The 26,418-nt window shown below is 47.9% G+C and overlaps 1 protein-coding gene across 1 annotated transcript in view; it reads right to left on the reverse strand.

The window, feature by feature from the left end:
* Positions 1-26,418, reverse strand: part of LOC147722959 (dynein axonemal heavy chain 5-like) — a 1,378,573-nt gene that overhangs the window by 1,341,261 nt on the left and 10,894 nt on the right. The gene's annotated exons all lie outside the window — the stretch shown is intronic.

The following is a 26,418-nucleotide window of genomic DNA, read 5'->3' on the forward strand; positions in this document are numbered from 1 at the left end:
GACACTCCATCGATACTGGAACGTTTCTCACAATACTACACTAATCTATACTCTGCACAACCTCCTCGGAGATACATCAATACTTAGATGATATTGCCCTGGCATGGTTGTCCAATGAACATGGTGAGTATTTTAGTCACCACATTACCGATGCTGAGATAAAAGAGGCAATTAACTCTCTCCCAACAATAAGGCCCCTGGACTGGATGGAGTGCCCGTGGAGTTCTATAAAGAATACAGAGACTTATTTATCCCACACCTAGCTGAGATGTATGAGGAGTCATATGAGGAAGGTTTATTACCACCATCATTACGTGAAGCACTGTTGATCACACTACTTAAGCCAGATAAAGTCCCAACAAGGTGCGACTCTTATCGCCCCTGTCCTTAATAAACATAGACGCTAAGATCTTAGCAAAAATAATAGCAACACAGAAACAACCCTCGTTGCGTAATATAGTTTTGCCTGATCAAGCTGGCTTTATACCAACAGGGTCCACTACGCAAAATCTGAGAACCATTTTCACAATGCTCCACCACTTGAGCCCAGAGCTGCCAGCTTTGGCAGTCCTATTAGATGCGGCGAAAGCTTTTGACTCTGTGGAATGGTCATATATGTTCATGGAGCTAAGGAAGGATGGGCTTCCCGGAACCGTTTTTGCGCTGGATAGCACTATTATATACGGAGCCGAGTGCAAGTATCAGAGTTAACTGTAATACATCGGACCCGATCATGATAGGCCGCGGGACTAGACAAGGCTGCCCACTTTCGCCGCTTCTTTTCACATTGGCTCTAGAACCCCTGGCATGTAAAATTCAACAAAAACATGCGGCCACTGCACTACAATTCCAGTGACGACCAGTCAGTATCTCATTGTATGCAGATGATATGGTCCTCTATTCACAATACCCAGATATAATCCTTAATACTCTAATTCGAGAATACATCACATTTGAGAATTTCTTGGGACTCATTATAAACTGGGATATATCAGTGGTTATCCCTCTCACAACACAACCAACTTTGGATTACCCACTACAATTGAGGACTGAACCTGTGAAATATCTTGGTGTTTGGATACACGAGACCCAGAAACGGTGATCCGGGAAAACTATGGTAGGCCTCTAGCTAAATTAGAGGACCAGATTGATGGGTGGATCAGACTGCCTCTTTCATTGGCTGACAGAATAACCATACAAAAGATGGTTGTACTACCAAGATTTCTTTACTTCTTCATGAACATTCCTATCTGGCTTACAGGGTCACTCTTTACCAAACTGCACACAGCCATGTTAAGACTTACGTGGGCAGGAAAGCAGGCGAGAGTGGGATGGTCAGAACTGACCAAACCATATATCCAAGTGGGGTTCGGTGCACCTGACCTGCAATTATATTTCTACTGTGTGCAAGCCCAGCATGCCCATTACTGGTTACATCCGCATGGCCATATACCACTTATAGCAGTGGAACAGGACAGTGTGACGCCGACTACACTGATCACCTTTATATTGGACACGAGACGTCCCACTCGAAGAGGTATAATCCATCCGGTAATCTGTATTTATTTATTTTTTAAATTTATAAAGCGCACAAATGACCTGGGGCGTCTCGGCGCTGCGGAGCCCAAGCAAGATCTATGGACAGGGTTACTGATTAAACAGCCAAGTCTTTAGCCTCTTTTTGAAAAGAAGCAAGGACTGGCACTCTCTTATCTCCAAAGGGAGAGAGTTCCAGAGTTTGGCTGCTGTGACGGCAAAGCGTCTATCACCCCAGGATACAGTTTTTGTGCGTTGTACGATGAGCTGATGTGCTGCGGAGGAGCGAAGCAATCTATTTGGACGGTAGGAGATCAGCTGATTTGGAAGAAACTGAGGGCCTATTTTACGTGAGGCTTTGTAGGCAATACATAATGTCTTAAATTGTATACAATTCCTGACTGAGAGCCAGTGATATCTTTTAATTATGTGGGAGATCGGTTTGAACCTGGGTGTTCTGGACAGCAATCTGGCAGCCGCGTTTTGAACGGTCTGCAATTTTTGGATTACCCTGCTTTGCGCGTTAGGAAACAGCCCATTGCTGTAGTCTAAAGATGACACTTCTGGTGTGCTGACCAGAGTTTTCCCAGCGTTTTCAGGGAGAAATGGAAGAATCTTCTTAATTAGTCGAAGTTTATGAAATCTGCCGATTCCATCCGATTTGCGTGGGGTGCAAATGTCAGTCAGTCATCGAACAGAATGCCTAAGTTTCTCACCTTTGGGACTGGGTTGGGTGGAGATCCTAGTGAAGGTGGCCACCAGCAGCTGGACCAGGCAGGGAGTAGTTTGCCAAATATGATGCCCTCCGTTCTTTACATCCTAGGCATGGCATATGTTGGCTAAACGAGCACAGAAACTTCCAGTATACAGACCAGCTCTGCCCATGTCCCACCACCCACATGTAACAGTAATGCAGGAAAAGAAAATTAGGTCCTTATTGGAAGAAATGGGTCAAGGCCTTATGAGTGATATTTTCCCACACTGCCAATTCATATCACAAACTGATGTATCTCTTAGCGCACATCGCACTCCTTTAAAGATATTTGCATACCTGTGACTGCGTATGTCAGTCAGGGAATTATATCCTTCATTTCCAGCTGATCCGCAGACACTTAAAACACTACAGATCTTGCTGATGGCTCCTCCACGAAAACACTTAGTAGCACGTTTGTATAATACGGCCAAGAATGAACAAAAGTGTGCACAAAACAAACCGTTACAGAGAAGGAAAGAGGCAGTTGGTAAATCTATCACTAAAGAAGGATGGGACTATAGTTGCATGCAGATGCTCACGTCAAACTGCAATCTGCGCATCATACATTTTAAATTTCTACATCAAGCTTATTACACACCGGGGAAACTGCACAAATATGGGTTGCGGACTGATGATATATGCCACAGATGTGGCACTGCTTGTGCAGATTTTTTGCACATGGCATGGGCTTGCCACCAGCTACTGTCCTACTGGAAAGAAGTAATTAATGCACTAACTCACATGTTATCGGACCAGATACCCAATGAGCCACTAGTCTGCTTGATGGGGATGTATAAGATTAGACTGGCTAGAAGGCTTAATCTTATGGCTGTGGCACTACTGCTGGCCAAGAGACACATAGCTTTACGGTGGGGAATGAACGCCCGCCACGTTACTAGGACTGGGTTGCAGATATGACGTACTGCAAAGAGACGCTGGAGTCATATGCAGAAGAAATACCACAGGCCTCCAGTCCTAGAGACTTTTGGGAACCGTTTGTACAACATCTTAGATCAAGTAAACTGACGACTGATTGTATAGTGCAGCATATTGGCAAAACTCAAATATAAGGTTTTCACGTTAATGAACAAGGGGGGGAGTAGTAGGCCAAAGAAGCTTGGTCATGCTGTGAGTGTCACCAAGAAGATGATTGGAAAAGTGCTTATGTACGATAACAGATTAAGCTGTCTATATAAATCAGTGAAATGTCATTGTGCTATGTGAATTGTGAAACACAGATATCTATGATGTATAAATTGTTTTATTATTGATGACCTGAAAAAATAAAATAATAATAAAAAAAGTATTATGTGTCAGAGTTTAGCTACCACACTAACCCTAGTATAAGACAATGTGTTAACTTGCATTCCAATCCCTCTTATTCTGAGGCTGAACATTTTACAACTTTTGTGTTCTTTATATTTGTAACAAAAATGGGCATTTATGAAAGTGTTTCTGTCTAAGATATGTATGTATATGAGTATGTGTGTATATATATATATATATATATATATATATACACACACATATATATATATATATATATATATATACACACACATATATATATATATATATATATATATATATATATATATATATATATATATATATATATATATATATATATATATATATATATATATATATATATATACACACACACATCTCCAAGCAGGACATCCCCATCAACATCAGAGCAGCCTCAACTCTTTTGCTGTTCAGAAAGAAGCAGAAGATCTACCAGCTTCAAAGAACACCACATGTCTACATGATGGGACTGACCACCATGAACATACTGCATCATGGTAAAGGATCCTGAATCAAATTCCACCTTTAGAGATTGCATGGTTGATTTCTACCTATGTTTGCGCTCCACATATGAAAAAGACCTTAACATGGAAGCATGACACATATTTGTTTTCTAGGATTTTCATACTTATAAGGTGAATAAGTACTATTTTGTTCCTTTATATATTTTTGTTTTTCAACAGATAAACAAAGTATGTTTTCCCTAAGTTAACTGTTCACTTTGACCCAACAATGTAATATAATCATGTGGAATTAGGGTGATTTCATTTGATCAATTTAAATTATAACCCTGCAGTTTAAGTTGTATTTTGCCATAACCCTCAGGCTTTAAAGTGTTTTACAAGCATAAGTAAATTGCCTATTTATTATTGAAGGAGGAAAGTTTCCTTAGATATATCTGTGTGCCATTGTAACAGATCTTAGTGTTAAGGATCCTGCAGGGTTGATGCTGTCTGGTTAATTAGGAATACTCAACCCACCAGCAAATTGTAAACAGACTGGGATCTATGTGTGTGACTTTTGACATAGCTTACCATGTCTTGGAGACAGGCTGAGCATCTCGAAGCATCTCCAAGTTTTGTAAGATTACGTTAATGGGATTATCTAAAACCCACTTTCGTCTCTGGAGGTCTTATGTTGCTAATGTACACTGTGACAGAAAGGTGCAGCAGTTAGGCACTGTGAGACTTGGCCCTTTCCCCAGAAATTTTTCGCTTTTTATCCCCTGTTAATTTAGAATGCCCCTATTGAAACAACAGTGTGTAGGCCTTGTGTGGTGGAGAAGGGCCTGTGTAGTGTAAAACTAGTGTTAAAGTACAGGTACTTCCCACCCCTAACATGGCCGCCACAGACCACTGCTGCAGCAGCGTGGTTTAGAGGGCGCATTCTAGTAGCCAGGGGCTGGCTGGAACCCTCAGGCAATGTATCCATCTTAGCCTGCCAGCCTGTCCACAGGTAGAATGGTGGAACCTCCTGGAAGCCTCTGGAACCTTCTGGGAGAGGTGAGGTGACACCAACTGACACTACCAACTGTCAACTGGCACTATAAAAGGAAAGGGAGGGAACTTTCCTGAGGAGAGAAGCTGAGGGGAAGACCTGGGGAAGTACCTACGCAGGAGGATAGGCAGTGGGGGTCAGGGCAGGGTCTTATGATGCTGGAATGACAGGGCCTAGTGTGCTGCTTTACAAGTGTTGAGGTATCCTGTTCCCCCCCCACTGACCTAGCCCCGCGGCAGGGAACCCCCAGGGACCACTTGAGGGGATTGGCTGAGGAGATCCAACACCAGCCACCAACTTAACCCCCTTCAAGGAATAAGAAACCAAAGGAAACAAGAACCCAACTGCTACTTACAAGGGCGCAAGAAACAGCTGCGCCAAGAAGAAATCAAGGAACCAGTAACCAAGAAACTTACAAAGGCGCAAGGAACATAAAGCGCCAAGAAGAGACTGAATCTCCACAGGACATTTGAAGAGCCACCCAGGTATTGGCGCTGTGTTGCTCCCTGTGCCCCCTGACGCCACCTGGGGTCCCTGCGCTAACCTACCGCTGCTGTTTGGCATGTCCTGTGAGCTGCCTCTATTTTAATGCAACTGCTGATGAAGCGCCAACCTAGAAACTGCCTAAGCGCTACATTGCCCTCCAAGCGCTTGACTGGTGAAGAATTGCTGTGTCCTGTGGGAGCGCTGTGAATTGCCTGCAGGGCTGTGGAAGTTGCCCCCCCTGTAAAGCGCTGTGAAGTGCCCCAAGTGCTAGGACTGCCTGCTGAAGCGCTATACTGCCCGGGAACTGCTGTTTGAGCGCAAGCTCCCAGAACTGGGGTGCCCGTGGAAGCGCTGTATGCCAGGAGATGGCTGGGGCTGAAGCACCGCTTGTCCCCACGAGGCTGCCCCCCTGTGAAATGTGATGAGGGAGAGAAGCGCCGTGAAACCCCCCTCAAGCGCTCACCTGCCACGTCCTGGGAAAAGCTGTTACTGGGCCCCATTGGCCACCATTGTGCCTCCAGCACTCCCTGAATTGGGCGGAGGCCCGGATTGTCTGGTGGGCCCTTAAAAGTTAACCCCTGGCTAGGGGAACCTGACTTCTTGTTGTCTGAGGCCTGGGACAGCTTAGCCATTATGGAATGCTTATTTAGGCCTTAGGTATGGCTAAGCCTAGACTAATGTATTGTTCATCTTAGCCTGATGCATAGATTATCCGGGCTTAAGGAGATGTTTCTATATGCATAAGGGAAGGTTTTATATGTGCAAGCCAAGTTCTTTAAGCTCATTCTTGCTAAACGAAATGCTTAACTTGTCTAATGGAAAGTTCTTCCCTAACTAGGGCCTGGTTCTCTATGTCTAAGGATATGGATATTCTTCCATAGGAAGATGGTGATTAATTACCCACCAGTAAATGAGGAGATGTTCCATGCTGGGTTAATGAAATGCTGGGGTTGTTATACTGAAATGTTTATTGGAAAATAATGAAAGGTGATGCCTTTATTGAATGTTGATGCATTGGTGAATTGCTTCCTTTACTCTAACCCAAGGAACTGTGTTGTTGAACTGCTTATCTTTACTGCAGGAAATGTTTACCCTGGTATTGGACTGGTTGAGAGGTCCCAAGGCCCATAGTTTATAGACCTCAATTCCTAATAGGGTAACCCCCCCCCCCCCCTGTTTAGGGGCTGTAATGGAAAGCCTACCATTCCCTGATGAAGAGAAATAGCGAGTGATAGACCCAAACCCAGGGATTTTCCATATTCCGCCTAGAGTCCTGTTCAGCCTAGGCCTTATGAAAGGTTTACCTATTAGTAAATGTTCACTAATGCTTGAAGCCTGACTTATTTTGGGATTATTGAACTGTTGGGCACTGAATAAGGAAATGTTACCCTTATCCGCTGAAATGTCATTCCTGGTTAAGGAAGGGGTCGCTCCTGCCAATTGAATGCTTTACCCTCATTTGAGGCACTGTTTATTCCTGCGTTTTAGGAAATGTTATTGCTGAGAAATGCAGTGTTTGTGCTACTAATTAAATGCACATATTACAATAGGCCTAGTTATTACTGCCTTATTTAGGGGAATGCTCTGCATAGGCCCAATGGAATGTGCAGGTCTGAGGCATGAAATGGTTGATCTATTATTAAATGTTTACTTCTGCTAAGAGAAAGGCTACCCTGATTGAAGGAAATTCTTACTTGATAAGATAGGTAATACTGACCTAATGAAATGTTTTACGTTGACTTCACAGGAAGTTCTTCATAGGCGTAAGAAGAATGATAACTCTGATCTACAGTTATTTATGATACGTCATTTATGCCTTCCTAAGTTTTACCCCTAATAGGGGAGGAGGAGCCTAAGGCTGAGGCTAATAGGATGTCACACCTTTAGTGAAATGTTTCCTCATTACTTAACGCAGTGTTGTATTCATGACCTTATAATGTATTTCTTACAGGTGATGATGAGAAACCAGGCCAAGGTCAGGCCTGTGGTTATTTAATATTTAATATGTATTATTTATTCATCCAGTATTTATTGCCAAGTGTTCTCACACATGTATTTTAGTGGAAAGTTAATATGCTAATTTTATGATGAATTCCTAATACCCTGACCCAGCTCTATCTTAATAAAGTTAACTTGAGTTTTTACACAAACTCACTGGAGTGGTGTCACTAATTGCGTGCCCAGGTTTCTGACTCAGTGGTTGCGTGTGCTGCATGGTTGCTTAACACATATGCTTTCTGATGCCTACCCGCTCGTGCCATGCTACCCTAGGGGACTGGTGACCCCAGTTCCAACATATTGGTGTCGAGCGGTGGGATCCAGGACTTGTGACCATGCAGCACCCTCCATTGGGACAGGGTGCACAGCAATTGGGCTGCACAATTATTGTGTGTAAGCCAAAGTAATTGACCCCTCCACTGTCTAGCCTGTGAGTGTATCAGGGCCTGTTTGACCTAAACTGTCACCCACATCCTAGAACCTTTTTTCCTGAATTATCTGAGTCCCCACCTGGCGTACTGGAGTGTTGTCAGGGGATGGGGGTGCCTGTTGGGCGGAGGGAAGAAGGAACTCCGTACCACTTTGGGGGCACGGGTAGGAGCCCACCCAGAGGGGAGAGGGGATGGGGAACAGGAGGGGCAGGTCACACCCAGGGAGGCGGGCACACCAGAAGACCCAGGCCTACTCAAAATTGTTGTGTCTGACAAGGTGCTACCGGGAGGATGTTCTGGGGCAGGGAGTAGAGTAACTGGGGGTGTGCGTCGTCTAAGATGATAGAGCATGAGAGGGAGAGTGAGAGCCTTGCAATGGATGAGAGGAAGCTGGTGCACAGGCTTCAGCTAGAAGAGTTAGAGCTGAAGGCCTTGGAATTATGTGTACCAGGTGCTTCCAATGGTGGCAGCGTACCCGAGGTTCGGAGTTTAGACCAGTCACAGAGTGTAGGACCTGGACTGGGGTTTCAGGATCAGGAATTGCCTGACCTGGAGGGTGGGGTACCAGTAACTAAGGACCCTACCAGAGTGACTCTCAGGGGTACTACTCCAGGTGGGAGGGTGCGGAACCCTGGGAGGGGGTGCAGAGGGAGGAAGGACTCTCCTCTGGCACCGGTCCAGCCACAGGGCGCAGATCCTGGGTTGGGTGGCCAGGTTCAGGGGTTGCCTGACCTGGCGGGAGGAATCTCTGTATTCAGAGTTCCTCCGGTTGTGACTCTCAGGGGTACTACTCCAGGTGGGAGGGTGCGGAACCCTGGGAGGGGGTGCAGAGGGAGGAAGGACTCTCCTCTGGCACCGGTCCAGCCACAGGGCGCAGATCCTGGGTTGGGTGGCCAGGTTTAGGGGTTGCCTGACCTGGCGGGAGGAATCTCTGTATTCAGAGTTCCTCCGGTTGTGACTCTCAGGGGTACTACTCCAGGTGGGAGGGTGCGGAACCCTGGGAGGGGGTGCAGAGGGAGGAAGGACTCTCCTCTGGCACCGGTCCAGCCATGGGGTTAAGATCCTGGGTTGGGTGGCCAGGTTCAGGGGTTGCCTGACCTGGCGGGAGGAATCTCTGTATTCAGAGTTCCTCCGGTTGTGACTCTCAGGGGTACTACTCCAGGTGGGAGGGTGCGGAACCCTGGGAGGGGGTGCAGAGGGAGGAAGGACTCTCCTCTGGCACCGGTCCAGCCACGGGGTTAAGATCCTGGGTTGGGTGGCCAGGTTCAGGAGTTGCCTGACCTGGCGGGAGGAATCTCTGTATTCAGAGTTCCCCCGGTTGTGACTCCCAGGGGTGTCCCGAGGTGCCCCAGCTGTGGTCACTGGGCCTGGAGTGTTCTTTAAGAGAACCCCAGGTTGGGAGACTAGGCTGTCCCGATGTGTCATCCAGGAGGGAGGGTGCGGAACCCTGGGAGGGGGTGCAGGGAGAGGTAGGTCTCGCCCCTGTCACCAATTCAACTTAAGGGTTTAGACCCTAGGTTGAGGAGGAGAGTGGAAAAAGGTACCACGGCCCTGGGGCGACTGCCCCCCACTCTGAGAGAGAGTAAGGGCCAGAGACATCTGGAGTGGAGGTCTGTCCTGGCCGCATCCCACTAGGAACACCAGTGGGGTGGTTGGATTAGCGAGGATGTCATGGTGGTATTGGGCCTGCGTCCACCTTTTTCCGCCCCAAGCAGGGAAGCCCGTCAAGGGAATGATCAGTCTACCCTGGCTTTTGGCTGGGGGGGAGATGTGTGAGACTTGGCCCTTTCCCCAGAAATTTTTCGCTTTTTATCCCCTGTTAATTTAGAATGCCACTATTGAAACAACAGTGTGTAGGCCTTGTGTGGTGGAGAAGGGCCTGTGTAGTGTAAAACTAGTGTTAAAGTACAGGTACTTCCCACCCCTAACATGGCCGCCACAGACCACTGCTGCAGCAGCGTGGTTTAGAGGGCGCATTCTAGTAGCCAGGGGCTGGCTGGAACCCTCAGGCAATGTATCCATCTTAGCCTGCCAGCCTGTCCACAGGTAGAATGGTGGAACCTCCTGGAAGCCTCTGGAACCTTCTGGGAGAGGTGAGGTGACACCAACTGACACTACCAACTGTCAACTGGCACTATAAAAGGAAAGGGAGGGAACTTTCCTGAGGAGAGAAGCTGAGGGGAAGACCTGGGGAAGTACCTACGCAGGAGGATAGGCAGTGGGGGTCAGGGCAGGGTCTTATGATGCTGGAATGACAGGGCCTAGTGTGCTGCTTTACAAGTGTTGAGGTATCCTGTTCCCCCCCCACTGACCTAGCCCCGCGGCAGGGAACCCCCAGGGACCACTTGAGGGGATTGGCTGAGGAGATCCAACACCAGCCACCAACTTAACCCCCTTCAAGGAATAAGAAACCAAAGGAAACAAGAACCCAACTGCTACTTACAAGGGCGCAAGAAACAGCTGCGCCAAGAAGAAATCAAGGAACCAGTAACCAAGAAACTTACAAAGGCGCAAGGAACATAAAGCGCCAAGAAGAGACTGAATCTCCACAGGACATTTGAAGAGCCACCCAGGTATTGGCGCTGTGTTGCTCCCTGTGCCCCCTGACGCCACCTGGGGTCCCTGCGCTAACCTACCGCTGCTGTTTGGCATGTCCTGTGAGCTGCCTCTATTTTAATGCAACTGCTGATGAAGCGCCAACCTAGAAACTGCCTAAGCGCTACATTGCCCTCCAAGCGCTTGACTGGTGAAGAATTGCTGTGTCCTGTGGGAGCGCTGTGAATTGCCTGCAGGGCTGTGGAAGTTGCCCCCCCTGTAAAGCGCTGTGAAGTGCCCCAAGTGCTAGGACTGCCTGCTGAAGCGCTATACTGCCCGGGAACTGCTGTTTGAGCGCAAGCTCCCAGAACTGGGGTGCCCGTGGAAGCGCTGTATGCCAGGAGATGGCTGGGGCTGAAGCACCGCTTGTCCCCACGAGGCTGCCCCCCTGTGAAATGTGATGAGGGAGAGAAGCGCCGTGAAACCCCCCTCAAGCGCTCACCTGCCACGTCCTGGGAAAAGCTGTTACTGGGCCCCATTGGCCACCATTGTGCCTCCAGCACTCCCTGAATTGGGCGGAGGCCCGGATTGTCTGGTGGGCCCTTAAAAGTTAACCCCTGGCTAGGGGAACCTGACTTCTTGTTGTCTGAGGCCTGGGACAGCTTAGCCATTATGGAATGCTTATTTAGGCCTTAGGTATGGCTAAGCCTAGACTAATGTATTGTTCATCTTAGCCTGATGCATAGATTATCCGGGCTTAAGGAGATGTTTCTATATGCATAAGGGAAGGTTTTATATGTGCAAGCCAAGTTCTTTAAGCTCATTCTTGCTAAACGAAATGCTTAACTTGTCTAATGGAAAGTTCTTCCCTAACTAGGGCCTGGTTCTCTATGTCTAAGGAAATGGATATTCTTCCATAGGAAGATGGTGATTAATTACCCACCAGTAAATGAGGAGATGTTCCATGCTGGGTTAATGAAATGCTGGGGTTGTTATACTGAAATGTTTATTGGAAAATAATGAAAGGTGATGCCTTTATTGAATGTTGATGCATTGGTGAATTGCTTCCTTTACTCTAACCCAAGGAACTGTGTTGTTGAACTGCTTATCTTTACTGCAGGAAATGTTTACCCTGGTATTGGACTGGTTGAGAGGTCCCAAGGCCCATAGTTTATAGACCTCAATTCCTAATAGGGTAACCCCCCCCCCCTGTTTAGGGGCTGTAATGGAAAGCCTACCATTCCCTGATGAAGAGAAATAGCGAGTGATAGACCCAAACCCAGGGATTTTCCATATTCCGCCTAGAGTCCTGTTCAGCCTAGGCCTTATGAAAGGTTTACCTATTAGTAAATGTTCACTAATGCTTGAAGCCTGACTTATTTTGGGATTATTGAACTGTTGGGCACTGAATAAGGAAATGTTACCCTTATCCGCTGAAATGTCATTCCTGGTTAAGGAAGGGGTCGCTCCTGCCAATTGAATGCTTTACCCTCATTTGAGGCACTGTTTATTCCTGCGTTTTAGGAAATGTTATTGCTGAGAAATGCAGTGTTTGTGCTACTAATTAAATGCACATATTACAATAGGCCTAGTTATTACTGCCTTATTTAGGGGAATGCTCTGCATAGGCCCAATGGAATGTGCAGGTCTGAGGCATGAAATGGTTGATCTATTATTAAATGTTTACTTCTGCTAAGAGAAAGGCTACCCTGATTGAAGGAAATTCTTACTTGATAAGATAGGTAATACTGACCTAATGAAATGTTTTACGTTGACTTCACAGGAAGTTCTTCATAGGCGTAAGAAGAATGATAACTCTGATCTACAGTTATTTATGATACGTCATTTATGCCTTCCTAAGTTTTGCCCCTAATAGGGGAGGAGGAGCCTAAGGCTGAGGCTAATAGGATGTCACACCTTTAGTGAAATGTTTCCTCATTACTTAACGCAGTGTTGTATTCATGACCTTATAATGTATTTCTTACAGGTGATGATGAGAAACCAGGCCAAGGTCAGGCCTGTGGTTATTTAATATTTAATATTTATTATTTATTCATCCAGTATTTATTGCCAAGTGTTCTCACACATGTATTTTAGTGGAAAGTTAATATGCTAATTTTATGATGAATTCCTAATACCCTGACCCAGCTCTATCTTAATAAAGTTAACTTGAGTTTTTACACAAACTCACTGGAGTGGTGTCACTAATTGCGTGCCCAGGTTTCTGACTCAGTGGTTGCGTGTGCTGCATGGTTGCTTAACACATATGCTTTCTGATGCCTACCCGCTCGTGCCATGCTACCCTAGGGGACTGGTGACCCCAGTTCCAACAGGCACCATCCCGAAAACCGTTCAAATTATCAATTTCCTTCAAAAGGGCAGATTTTCAGCCTCTTGACTCTCAGCCTCGATGCTCTCAGACTTACCTTTTTTTAAGCAAAATTTACTTAAGCACTTTTCACAGTTGCTTAGGAACAGGGTGGAAATAATGATCTGGCTGTTGTTTCCAGAATTGTTTCCTCTAGTAAATGTATCTACAATTGCAAAAGCCTCTACGGCAAGTACAATGTGTCTTAAAATAAATAAAGCACTTTGTGTTCTGCTTTATGAACAAGATCCAAGTTTTCTAGTCTTTGCAGGCATAACAGGTAAATCCTGCTGCCCACTGCCAACAAAGAGCACATTGACGTCCTGCCAGCACACATCAAAACAGACATCTTGGAACGTTATGGTCCATCTATGACCAACATCAAATGCCATCCCATGCTGAATGTCAACAGGACCACCCATGCACCACCACTTTTTTCTACATATCCTGAAAATCACAGAGGTCAAAAGAATCTGAATGAGGTCATCAGATCTTTCTATAACTTCAGGTAAGAAAGTATTTATTATGATATTATGTTACTCAACTAAGGGACCCTACCTAGACTCCGTGATAATATGAGTTAGGATGGCAGAGCGATGCCTTTGAAGACATTTTCAACAAGGATATCAGGAATCATCCATCCACAGTTGACAGCCAGCTCTAATGATAAGAAACCTTGGTGCTAATTATTAAGGGCTGTGCAACAGCTCGTGAAGTATTCGGATATTTTGACCTGAACCCACAAACTTTTATATTGGTGAGTAAATCAACAAATGCTCTATGTCACTTTCTGCCTCATGAGCGCTAGCTCAAACCCTTAGTAATCCCCACCCCTGCATTTTTATAATTTGCAACCAAAAGCAGTTCATCTTACTCCTTATGAGCAAATATTTATCAACACCATAGCAAGTGGAGCGACATCTCGCTCCACCCGATCGCACTATTGAGTTATGCCTTCACGGCAGTTACATTCCAGAGAATACTCCATTTTCAACTTGCTCCTCATACTCTTTACTCATTTTCTCAGTTGTAATGTGCTTTAATTCCACAGGCGGGGTGATCATGCATTTTCCTAGATTTCTAGTGCTCCCACTGTGCCCATCCGGACCTCTTTAGAAAGAACACGACATAGGCATTTCTTCATTCAGGCGCAGTGTTTAATAAAACCCAATGCATTTCGTGCTTAAAAGCACTTCTTCAGGGGTCACTACAATCAGATAAAACAGTCTCCAATTAATACAATCTCTGCGTTTGCACAGTTTATCATGTACTCAAAATTTTCACAACATTATACGCAAAAACGGTAATTATTTTTAAGAAAAACAACATTCTTCCTGTCTACCCAAACCATCAACAGCTTGCGTTTTAACCTTGAAATTGAAATTGAAAATTCACACCCTTCATTCCCTTGTGATTAAATCACTCTATCACAACATCCTATTACCACCCTCGTGTTGCCCCATGTTTATAACAGTCTCAGTGCTTCATGCCCCATTAAACATCTTGCCTTGTTTGTTTAGTTAATTAAGCTCTGTTCCTTTTACTAAGCATCTGCTCTGAAATATTATTCACTTCCCTCGAGAAACATTTTAATACTACTGGCTGTTTAACATACCTGCTCTGAACTGCTTAAAAACATTGCATCCTCCAAGCGTCTTCAACCAAATCTTAACATCGCCCCTCCCTTCCTCTTCCTTAAAACCCTTTCATTCTCCCCACCCACTCAACACGATGTGAATCTCGCGCTTTTTTAAAAAAACATTGCAATTACTTCCGCCTACTGCTGTTGCTTAAACCAAACTACATTACCCATCGGGCACTACATAGCACCTTCAAAGTACAAAGACAGTCTCATACATTTAAAAACCGTTTATATGTTATGAACTCAACTATTGTTCATGATATAATGTAATTTCCCTGATCATTTGAACTCTGTCCATAATGAAGTCACGATGTAATTCTCGAGCGAGTGGAATAAACGCATTTTTCTGTCCTTTTAAACATTTCAACATTCTTGACCACGTGGGTGCTATCCCGGTGTTAGGCTTCTAACTAATACATCACATATCAAAACAGGATGCACACCTTGTTTATTAACACTTTTAAACATTCTTCCATTATTATCAGCCTCGTGCTGACCGGTGAGTGCCAAGCCCAGGAAGCACTCTTTTAATGAAACACCATAGCAAGTGGAGCGACATCTCGCTCCACCCGATCGCACTATTGAGTTATGCCTTCACGGCAGTTACATTCCAGAGAATACTCCATTTTCAACTTGCTCCTCATACTCTTTACTCATTTTCTCAGTTGTAATGTGCTTTAATTCCACAGGCGGGGTGATCATGCATTTTCCTAGATTTCTAAAATGCATGATCACCCCGCCTGTGGAATTAAAGCACATTACAACTGAGAAAATGAGTAAAGAGTATGAGGAGCAAGTTGAAAATGGAGTATTCTCTGGAATGTAACTGCCGTGAAGGCATAACTCAATAGTGCGATCGGGTGGAGCGAGATGTCGCTCCACTTGCTATGGTGTTTCATTAAAAGAGTGCTTCCTGGGCTTGGCACTCACCGGTCAGCACGAGGCTGATAATAATGGAAGAATGTTTAAAAGTGTTAATAAACAAGGTGTGCATCCTGTTTTGATATGTGATGTATTAGTTAGAAGCCTAACACCGGGATAGCACCCACGTGGTCAAGAATGTTGAAATGTTTAAAAGGACAGAAAAATGCGTTTATTCCACTCGCTCGAGAATTACATCGTGACTTCATTATGGACAGAGTTCAAATGATCAGGGAAATTACATTATATCATGAACAATAGTTGAGTTCATAACATATAAACGGTTTTTAAATGTATGAGACTGTCTTTGTACTTTGAAGGTGCTATGTAGTGCCCGATGGGTAATGTAGTTTGGTTTAAGCAACAGCAGTAGGCGGAAGTAATTGCAATGTTTTTTTAAAAAAGCGCGAGATTCACATCGTGTTGAGTGGGTGGGGAGAATGAAAGGGTTTTAAGGAAGAGGAAGGGAGGGGCGATGTTAAGATTTGGTTGAAGACGCTTGGAGGATGCAATGTTTTTAAGCAGTTCAGAGCAGGTATGTTAAACAGCCAGTAGTATTAAAATGTTTCTCGAGGGAAGTGAATAATATTTCAGAGCAGATGCTTAGTAAAAGGAACAGAGCTTAATTAACTAAACAAACAAGGCAAGATGTTTAATGGGGCATGAAGCACTGAGACTGTTATAAACATGGGGCAACACGAGGGTGGTAATAGGATGTTGTGATAGAGTGATTTAATCACAAGGGAATGAAGGGTGTGAATTTTCAATTTCAATTTCAAGGTTAAAACGCAAGCTGTTGATGGTTTGGGTAGACAGGAAGAATGTTGTTTTTCTTAAAAATAATTACCGTTTTTGCGTATAATGTTGTGAAAATTTTGAGTACATGATAAACTGTGCAAACGCAGAGATTGTATTAATTGGAGACTGTTTTATCTGATTGTAGTGACCCCTGAAGAAGTGCTTTTAAGCACGAAATGCATTGGGTTTTATTAAACACTGCGCCTGAATGAAGAAATGCCTATGTCGTGTTCTTTCTAAAGAGGTCCGGATGGGCACAGTGGGAGCACTAGAAATCTAGGAAAATGCATGATCACCCCGCCTGTGGAATTAAAGCACATTACAACTGAGAAAATGAGTAAAGAGTATGAGGAGCAAGTTGAAAATGGAGTATTCTCTGGAATGTAACTGCCGTGAAGGCATAACTCAATAGTGCGATCGGGTGGAGCGAGATGTCGCTCCACTTGCTATGGTGTTTCATTAAAAGAGTGCTTCCTGGGCTTGGCACTCACCGGTCAGCACGAGGCTGATAATAATGGAAGAATGTTTAAAAGTGTTAATAAACAAGGTGTGCATCCTGTTTTGATATGGCAAATATTTATCAAAACATCTTTCCTTGGGGGGGCGTGGCCAACAACATGGCCGATTACGACGTGCCTCGCTGAGCTCTGGGCAGAGTGACTAAGCATCCATAATTTATCCTGAAATTCAAAAACATCTGAATCATCACCTTTGGCAAGAATCCTCTCCTCTAAAAGATACCCGCTCTGCGGGGGAAAATTAAATTAGCAAAGATCGGGACTGAGAGGTGCAGGCTGCAGCGAGATTCTGCAGCGCAGCCAAAGCTTAGGCCTGCGCACAGCCGAGACTGCTGGCCTGACAGGTCCCGAACAACTTGCGGATCACCGGGGTGAAGATTCGGCACCCCTGCCTCCCACCTCCTGGTGCCTTGGAAGGCACGGCCCGAACGCATTGAGGGCAGAAGATCGGGCCCATCAAGACATGATGTGGAGGTCCCCGGCACGCGGCTGAATCACTGGGTCTTGCAGAACCCCGATGACTGGCGGATCCCTGGGACGGAAATCCAGCACTCTTACCTCTCGCATTCTGGTGCTGGTACAGCAGCGGCTGGAACCAGGGTAAAACAAGCATTTCCCATCCAAATTGGGACGAGCTGTGAAGGATTACGGGCCCTGTACGAGAGGGAACTATGCAGCCACATCTCCTGGAACAGAGGATGTGGTGGCCCTACTGCAGGAGCCGAAGGAGCGCACTCCCTGAGATCCAGAGCAGGGACCCTGGGACCGGAACGAGAATGGTCCCTGGTGTTTGTAGTGTTGGGCCTCAGGCCCACATTACGGCAATGAGTGACACGAAAACCAGGAGATGTATGACAGTAACTGGCCTCGAGCACGTTCACCTGGGCCCTTTTATTGACGGGGCCACGTCACTCGTGGCACCCGTGATGGATGGGTGTGGGGGTGCAGAGTGCCCAGCCCTCGATGTAGTGGGTGGAATACCAACTTCATGCGGGACACTAGAACGTGTCTCGCAGGATACTACATTCCTCCCCAACTTTATTGAGAAACAAACAAAATGCTAGTCCAACCTGTGGGAATAAAACAAACAGTTAACTAGTTTCCACAGGGTCCATCTCTCTAGAGTCAGGTGGCCGGACGACAGCAGACCTGGGCTGGTGACTTGGCTTGCAGCAGAACCTTCTCGGCGGGCACCCGTAGTTTAACCTGAGGGGCTCAGGACACGACTGCTGGCTTGGAGACGTCCGCTGCAAACCGTCAGTTTGCTGACGATGACATGTCTTGCTGCCTTGCCTGGATTCTACTTTGCTGATGTCGGTGACGGTCTGTGGTGGGTTCTAATATTCCTTGTGAGAGTTCACAGAGGTGTTGCTGGGCCGACTGTCTTTGTTGAACTGCTTGGCTGTGACAGGTAACCTGTCGGTGGGGCAAAGTCTCTCCTCGCTCTCCCGCCTGGGGAGGCCCATTGTCGGGGTTGCTGCAGGACAGTAGGAGGGCTGCGCTGAGGACTGCGCTGAGGGCTGCTTGTGTGCCGTCTGGGGGCAGCTGCAGGACCGCTGAGGAGCCGTTACTGAGTCGCACACACAACTCTCACGGGTGGATGAGTCTTGGCCAAGACTTGCCTTCGCTGCCGCGGTTTTGATGTAGGCCAGGTTCACAGTTGGTCTCTGGTTTCTGTTGTCGGCTGGTGTGGCGACAGTGCAGGACTCCAGTCCGCCGATCTTCTGGGAGTGGTGTTGTTTGACACAGGTGCTGATGGCTGGGGTGATGGTGGTTGCCAGCCATGTAGTGACTCTGGATGACAGGTGTTGGTGACTTGCTGGCAGTGTTGGATGTCCGGGGGGACTTGACAGCCATGTGCCTCCACCTTGCTGAGGTGGAGTGTCTGTGGCGGCTTGACACGTAGAGTGTGGGGATCCTCTCTTGCCTGTTGTGGGGCCACTCCATCTTGAGGCAGTGTGAGGGCAGGCACTCAGTGCTGATCTTCACCTGTGGCCTCTGCGGACATGAGCAGGAATGCGCTCGACTCAGGCTGCCGACGCTCAGTGACGGGCGGTTGCCTGGGGAAGCGTTAGGATGAGACGCGGCTGGCGCTTGCTGTGGCTTACGTTCGGTTCATCCATGAGGCTGTATCCAGGGACGTCAGTCCGCCTTGGTGGCTGTCTGGTGTGTCAGGGTGTGCTCTTGGCTGGCTGTGAGTCCTCAGTCTTCTCCCTTTGTTGGCTTGTTCAGCCCACCTGTGCTTATCCGGTCTTTGGGGTGACAGGGCTGTCACTCTTCTTCTTTTCTTCGAGGGCGATGCGTTTGGACCTCGAGGCGGCGCTGTCATGGCGCCGGCTTCTGCCTTTGCTCTGGGAGGCTTGTCTGGACTAGTCACTTGGTGACGTGCTCCTAGCTTGCTGGGCGACATGATGTCTGGTCTTGTGTCTCTGTTTGTTGGAGCGCCTGGTGCTGTGGCGGCCTGCCACGTAGAGTGTGCAACTCCTCTCTTGCCTGTCGTAGGTCACTGCCGACTTCATCTTTGGGCAGTGCGAGGGAGGACACTGTTGTGTGGTCTTCCACCCGCTGCGGGGCTTCGCTGGCGTGGTGGAGACGTTGGCGTTCTCCTACCTGCGTTCAGCAGTGCTTCTTTTTGGAGAGGTCTCCTGGGTGCTGACTGTGCAGTCAGGTTCACTGATGTTGCTTTCTGTGCTCTTCTCGGCTTTGCGCGCTCTTTGCATGTTTGTTCTCGTTCTTGGACGTTTTCTTCTGGCACTTGGGGTGCCTGTGGTGTGGTTGGTGGTTGCGCCTGTTCACCAGTGGGGGCGGGTGATGCGACCTCTTCACTGGCGGTGGCTTTGGGCAGCCACATGTGCAGTGCAAACTTGCACCAGTCTTTCTTGCCTGTCGACATGGTCAGTTCCCTTGAGGGGATGCCGTTTGTGGTTGGCCTTCTTCTTGTGACGATGAGGTTTGTGTTGCAGCCTCCTTGGTGTTGATGCTTGAGTGTCTTGCAGTTCCTTTTGTGGGGGGGGGGTTTGTCAGTCTCTCCCCGTACTTTGCAGAGGTGGCTGGCGGTTCTCTTGCCTATCTGATGCTGCTTTGTGCTGGTGCTGCTTGGGGCACCTTGGGGCTCCATAGTGGCATTCACCTGGAGACTTCGCTATCTTCACAGGCGTCCTGGCTGTCCACGCTTGCAGGGTGCAGGTGGGGCACTCTATGGATATTCTCCTCGGGCAGGTCTTGTTGTGTCCGGTGGAGTCCGTTTCAGCTACTGGGCGTGAGCAGGCAGTCTTCCTGGTGACGGTGGTGTGCACTCTGAGATTGGCTGGCTGCTGTTGCCCATCAGTTAGCGGGATGGTGTGTGGTGCCCTGGTGCAGCTGGTCCGTGGGGTACAGTGCCGCTTCGATGGTCGCAGGTCTGTAGCCGTCGGTCGCGGTGGGCAGTTAGTGTGCTGGACTGCCGCTTCTGGCAGGGTAGTGGGGTGTTCGGGTTTCTCCTCCGGTTTGTGGTGCTGCCTGGGCTGACGGTCGTGGGGCACAGCTGGTTAACTGTTCTGGCCAGTCAGTCCATTTGTCTTGTGGCGCGTTGCGTCTGGGGAGTTACCAGTTGGCGTTGTGGTGATTGCGGTGGCTTGCCCTGGTTGCTGGAAGTTTTGTGCACTCTCGGAGGCGGTGCAGGAATCTGTGCGGCGACTGTTTGTGGGCTGCAGTGCGGAGGCCGAGGACGCAGTGTGGTTAACTTGGTGCTGGGGTATGGCTAACTGCCTGTTCTGGCCATGCAGTATATCCATTCTTCAGAGGGCTCTTTCTGGAGAGCTGTCAGGTATTGCTGATGCTGGTAGCAGCAGCAGCCTTGCTTCCTCTTTTGTGGTGGCCTAGCGTGAGCGCGCACCGTGGTGTCTAGGTCACATGGGGTTTCCCAGGGTTAGCGTCGTACTGGGCCTCTGGGTGCTGGAGCACTTCCATTGAGCTCTGTGGCGGCTTTGGTTCCTTAGATGCGGCCCAGGCACGTGGCCGCTGGGTAGCACTGTTTTGTGGCCTGCTTTCCTGGGCTATGGCAGCCCTAAAGAAGGGCACCCTTGCCGGTGCTCTGTGTCCTTCCCTGGTGCAGACGCGCTGCTGCTCCTGGTGCTGAGGGGGTGAATCTGGCATGGTTATGCGGGCCTTGATTGAGGATGGGTGCGCACTAGGGGGTGCTGTCGGCGTCTTCAGCGTGTGGTGCAGTGGTTTCCCCCTCAACAGGCAGGCTCCACGTGTCCAGCGATGCATGCCCGATCTTTCCCGGCATGTGTAGGTGAGGGGCCTGGGACTCTCATGGGGAGCTGGTGGTCACTTGCAACGGTGGCAGGGGACTCCATTTCCCGTCAGGTAGGGACCCACGTATACTTGCCGCGTGTGTTGCTGGGCCGATTGACAGTGGAAGCGGCCGCCAGATGGCGCTGCCTGCAGGTTCCGTCTCTGGGCCTGTTGCAGCGGCTTTCCTCGAGCTCCCAGGCGTCAATGCATGCCGCCAGCAACCGGCACGGGGCCCTTCCAGCCTTTTCTAGTGGCACCACTACGCTGGGCAGCTGTCAGTGCGGCAGGATGTTCGGGGCTTTACGGTAGGCGGAGCGTGATGGGTCCACGATTGTTTCCCTACCGCCGCCACTTGGGGGTCAGCGGACCATGCGTTCGTGGAGGCAGCTCTCTCGGTGCAGCAGCGGGCACCCCATACGGTCGTTGCAGGGCTGTGACGCTCTAATCCTGGGCTTCGGGCCGTTGTTGAGAACGGCCCCCTTCGCTTTCATGGGATATATAGCAGGTGGGGCAGCCGTGGGTGCTTCGGAGCATGTCACTAACCTCAGTAGTGGGCAGTCTGGCCCTGGGGCTGCAGCATCGGCACTGTGTAGGCACGCGGTGTCGTCCTCCCTTTACAGCAGGGCTGCGGCCGGCATGCTGGCAGGGGGGGCATGTGTGGGCGGTGCAGATCCTCTCGGGCCAGGGAAGCGTGATCAGGCGACGTGAGGAGCACTCTTCCTACCTCTGTCACGGGTTGCGTGAAAGAGGGTACCTGGGTTGTCGCTTGCTGCGCTCCTCTCTTCCCTCACACGAAGCGATGAAGGCCCGGTCAGTGGGCATGCGGGGCTATCGACCCGCCTCGTCGCCAGTGTAGTGTTAGGCCTCAGGCCCACATTACGGCCGCAGACGGGTCCGCTCTTGTCTGCAGGCGGGACACAGGGCCTCAATCCGGCACCACGAACATGCCTGGAGCTCCCCCCAGCCCATGTACACTCACCGGACTGCTTGGGACGCTCCTCCAGTCTCTTGGCTTTGGGACTTTTAGTTGGAGCCCTCGAGGCTCGGGACGTTTTGGGCTGTGCGCGGGGCTCCCTTCACTACCACGGGAGCCCCGTCCAGATGTAGGCAGCCGTTCCCTGCGTCCTCCTTCCCTCCTGCTCGCGCCGGGCAGGAAGCGGCTTCCTGGATGGTCTCTTCTGTGCAGGGGGGGTGGACCCTCCCGCCGTCAGACTTGGAAGGCAGGGCTCTCCTGACTGTGCCAGGACGTCCAGGGAGGCCGGGTAGGCTCCCGCCCTCCCTTTCTTTACCGGCAACCTCCTCTGTCTTACGAAGTACCACGGGCTCTCCCTCCGGGTACAGGAACGCGGGGTGGGCTCCCGTCCGCTTCCTTTTTCTGGCTTCCACTTCCGGGTCGCCGCCGGCAGCACGGCGGTCCACTGGATGTCACAGGCTTCTTCGGCCCGCAGCTTGGGGTAGGCTCCCGTCTTCCACTGTACAGTCCCTGGCGGGGTGGGCACCCGCTAGGTATATCAACCAGGCAAATATGTGGGGTAGGCACCCGCTATGAAGGTACCAGTGCTGGGTGGCACCCGCTCTAAGAATCAATCCCGAAGGCGGCAATAATGCGGGTGGGCTCCCGTTTGGCCCCCAAACACGATGGGAATCTCACCCAAGGCAGCTTCGCGCTGCAGGCCAGCAGCTGTCCTCTTGGGCAGGAATAGGGCGCTCACCAGGGCATGAGTCCAGCGACCTTGCCCAGGAATCAATACAGCATTGCTCCCTCTATAGATATTAAAGCGCTCACAGGCGCTGCAGAACAAAGTCCCAGGAAAGTCTTATAGGGAAGGCGGGGGGCAAAGGCTGGGCCCAGGGGCCAGCTCACAAGGCCCTCCAGGCAGGAGGCAGTCCCCAGTCGCGGTACCTCCTGGCACCCAGCAGCAGCAGCAGGCCCCCCTCAAGATAAGATCCAGAGAACATTTTACCTGGGGTCACAGCCCCTTTTTCTACATACATTTCCTTTGTCTGGAGGCTGCAGGGTAGGGGGAAAACCAGACGCAGCTGGTTCTGGAGCACTTTGTTGTGCTCAGCCCCTCTCCCCAATCACAGGACAGGCTAGGGACATCAGTCGCACCACAGGGGGCGGAGCCAGCATTGTGTAGGGAAGGTCCAGCCCTATTCAGGTCCCAGGTGCACTCCTCCCTCCCATCAACTTGCAGATCTCTCCATTCGACACCAGGGCAGACCCATCCTGACTCCTGGAGCCAGGCACACCAGCCAGCTCCAGCCAATCACAAGCCAGACAGTCAATTCACATTTACTACACAGACATGCCAACTTCTAGAAGTGGCACTTCTACACTAGACACATTAAATCTGTGCACACCGTCGCGTAGCATTTAATCTCATGAGTTCGCACATACCAAACTCGCCCCTGCACTCCCCACACATCAGGAACTACCATGGACATGCATATTCCCCATGCATTGCTATGGGAGGGCAGGCCAATCTCACTACACGCACTCAGATTGCTCATGCACTTTACACTGGGACACGGTGTTAAATTGCGCAGAAGCCAAAAACAACTAGTATCAGGTCACAATTAAAAGCTAAAAGTTTAGGGGAGAACCTGCCAAAAGGGCCAAGTCCAACAATATATATATTACCTACTGGCGGTTGCCAGTAGGTATATATAGTTAGGATTTTTTTGAATAGGGATTTCTGAAAATTCTATGTTGAATAACTTTGGCGTTGATGGACGGAATTGGCTGAAATTTTCAGGAAAATGGCACATTTTGTTTCTGAGCATCCCCTTAAAGTTTGGGGGGGTTTCGTCAAGCGGGGGCCGAGAAAAAAGGGGGGTCCCAAAACGTGTTTTTAACATTGAGTTTTCCATAGGGTGGTTGGACTCACTTTTAGCTCGAACGGCTGAATGGATTTCCACAAACCTTGGCAAAATTGTAGGGACTGGTAGCCCGATGTGCCTTTGCTATGTCTCAAGATATATGCTCCAGTGGTTTTTACGAAAATTAACTTTGAAAAATATATATTGGGCTATATATATGTTAGAGCCCAAATGTAGCCCAATGTAGCCCAATGTAGCCCAATGTAGCCCAAAGATGGCCACCAGAGACAAAAAAAACAAATGTAGCCCAAATATCAGCCAGATGTAGCCCAACTATAGCCCAGTGACAGAATGTCCCGGAGTGTTCTAAAGAACAACTAGAGCGCTAACAGTCTTACTTATGACAAAAGTATGGCACACCTGAAGTCATCTTGATTGGAATAAAGTGTTAACACTTAAAACATTTAATTTGCAAAGGAACAAAATAAGGGGTTTCATTTTGCCATAGAAAAAAGGGGGGTCCCAAAACGTGTTTTTAACATTGAGTTTTCCATAGGGCGATTGGACTCACTTTTAGCTCGAACGGCTGAATGGATTTCTATGAAACTTGGCAAAATTGTAAAGACTGTTTGCCCGATGTGCCTTTGCTAGGTCTCAAGATATGTGCTCCAGTGGATTTTGAGAAATTAACTTTCAAAAAAATATATATATCTGTGACAGCGTCCCGGTTAGCGCCCCGGTTCGCGTACCAGACGCGTAACGGAACTTCGCGAGGAGAAGCGGATTGGCTCTCCGGTGACTCTCAACATTCTAAACAGTCAGGAGCGGCCGCCATCTTGTCTCTCGGTTGGATCGAGAGACAAGAGGTGGAAATAAACGAAGGGGGAAATGAATGAAAGGGGCAAGGTAGACCCCTCCTGACCCCCTAGGATTGATGTGGGGGATATTAAAGGGCCCCGCGGGGCCAAAAAATAAAATACATTTTTTTTCGATTTTTCGCGGTGGAAGCGCTACCCGGTACGCGAATTGGGTAGCTCACCGGTAGCGTAACGGGATTCCGCCATCTTGTGTTTCGGACGAATTAAGTCACAAGATGGAGGATAAACAATGTTGGGAATGGGTATAAGGAAGCACGGGATACATATCCTGACCCCCTAGGTTTTCTGAGGGTGGCTGAGGAGGCCCATATATGTAAAAAAAAAAAAACTTTTTTTTTCAAATTTTCGCACGGTTAGGGCCCGGTCCGCGCACCGGGTAGCGTTCCGGAAAGCGTAACAAGGGGAAAACCAAGGGAAATAGTAAAATAATATTTTAGAGTGCTTTGATTTAGGGTAGCTCTGAATAGAGCTGTTGTGTTGTGTGGGTGATGTAAGTACCAACATGTAGGTACCAATGAAGAGTCTAAAATTCAACTTACACCGTCTCCTCTGTAGATATTTTGTATGTTCTAATATGGGTTATTTAAATGTAAATGTGTGGAAAAGCACTTCATGCTTTAAAGCAATTGTATTTTTGAACTGATTGTTCTTTCTTCTTAGTCCTCCTCTTTGTTTTTTTTTCCCCACACTCTTCTTCAGCATGATACTTGATAAATTCGTTCCCTCAAAACATTTATATACATAAAAAAATTATATTAAATACATATAAAATATATTTTTCCTTTAAAAGAAGAATACATTTTACAGCTTTTGATATTTGCTATTAAAAAACCATTGAAATTCACTGAAAAAACCATAGCTTATAGACCATATATAGTTAGGAATTAGCATTTACAAAACCTTGAAAATTCACTGAAAAAACCATAGGTTATAGACCATATATAGTTAGGAATTAGCATTTACAAAACCTTATTTTACTCACACAAAACCATTGAAATTCGCATATATAGTTAGTTGCACTAACTATATATCGCGCACCCGCAATCCACTGCTGATCATGTCACATATTACATCATTCATGACATCTCAAATGACATCACTGATGACATCACTGATGACAACATCCGGTGACTGTATGTTTCTGTAAAGTTAAAATATGTCTTACATATTGAAGAATGAGTAGATGTATAAGTGTCTGGATGAAGGATTTAGTAGGTGCATGACTGACTGTATGAGTGAGTGATTAAATGTGTCTCACTGAGTGCATGGGTTAGTGACTAAACTGTCTTAATTTGTGCATCATTATGTCTGTTGTTCTGTAAACTGCTGCATGTGTTGATCAGTAGCTATATGAGTAACTATATGGGTTATTGATTGGTTGCCCAAGTATTTGTATGGGAGACTGAGTGTGTGTGTGGGTGGCTGGGAGGTGTATGACTCTGTGCATAGATGTGTGAGCAGTTGATTCACTAGATGTATGGGTTTAAAAGTGCATGTGGAAACAGCTGTATGGGCGGTTGACTGTGTGCATGAGTGTATTGGTGAGTGAATGGATATCTCAATGCTACATGTCAAAGTAAGTACATATGTGAAACACAGTACATGTGAGAGTTGACATATATAAATAACTGTGCATAAGAGCCA

Source organism: Lissotriton vulgaris, chromosome 4_1, assembly GCF_964263255.1.
Source record: "Lissotriton vulgaris chromosome 4_1, aLisVul1.2, whole genome shotgun sequence".
Lineage (NCBI taxonomy): Eukaryota > Metazoa > Chordata > Amphibia > Caudata > Salamandridae > Lissotriton > Lissotriton vulgaris.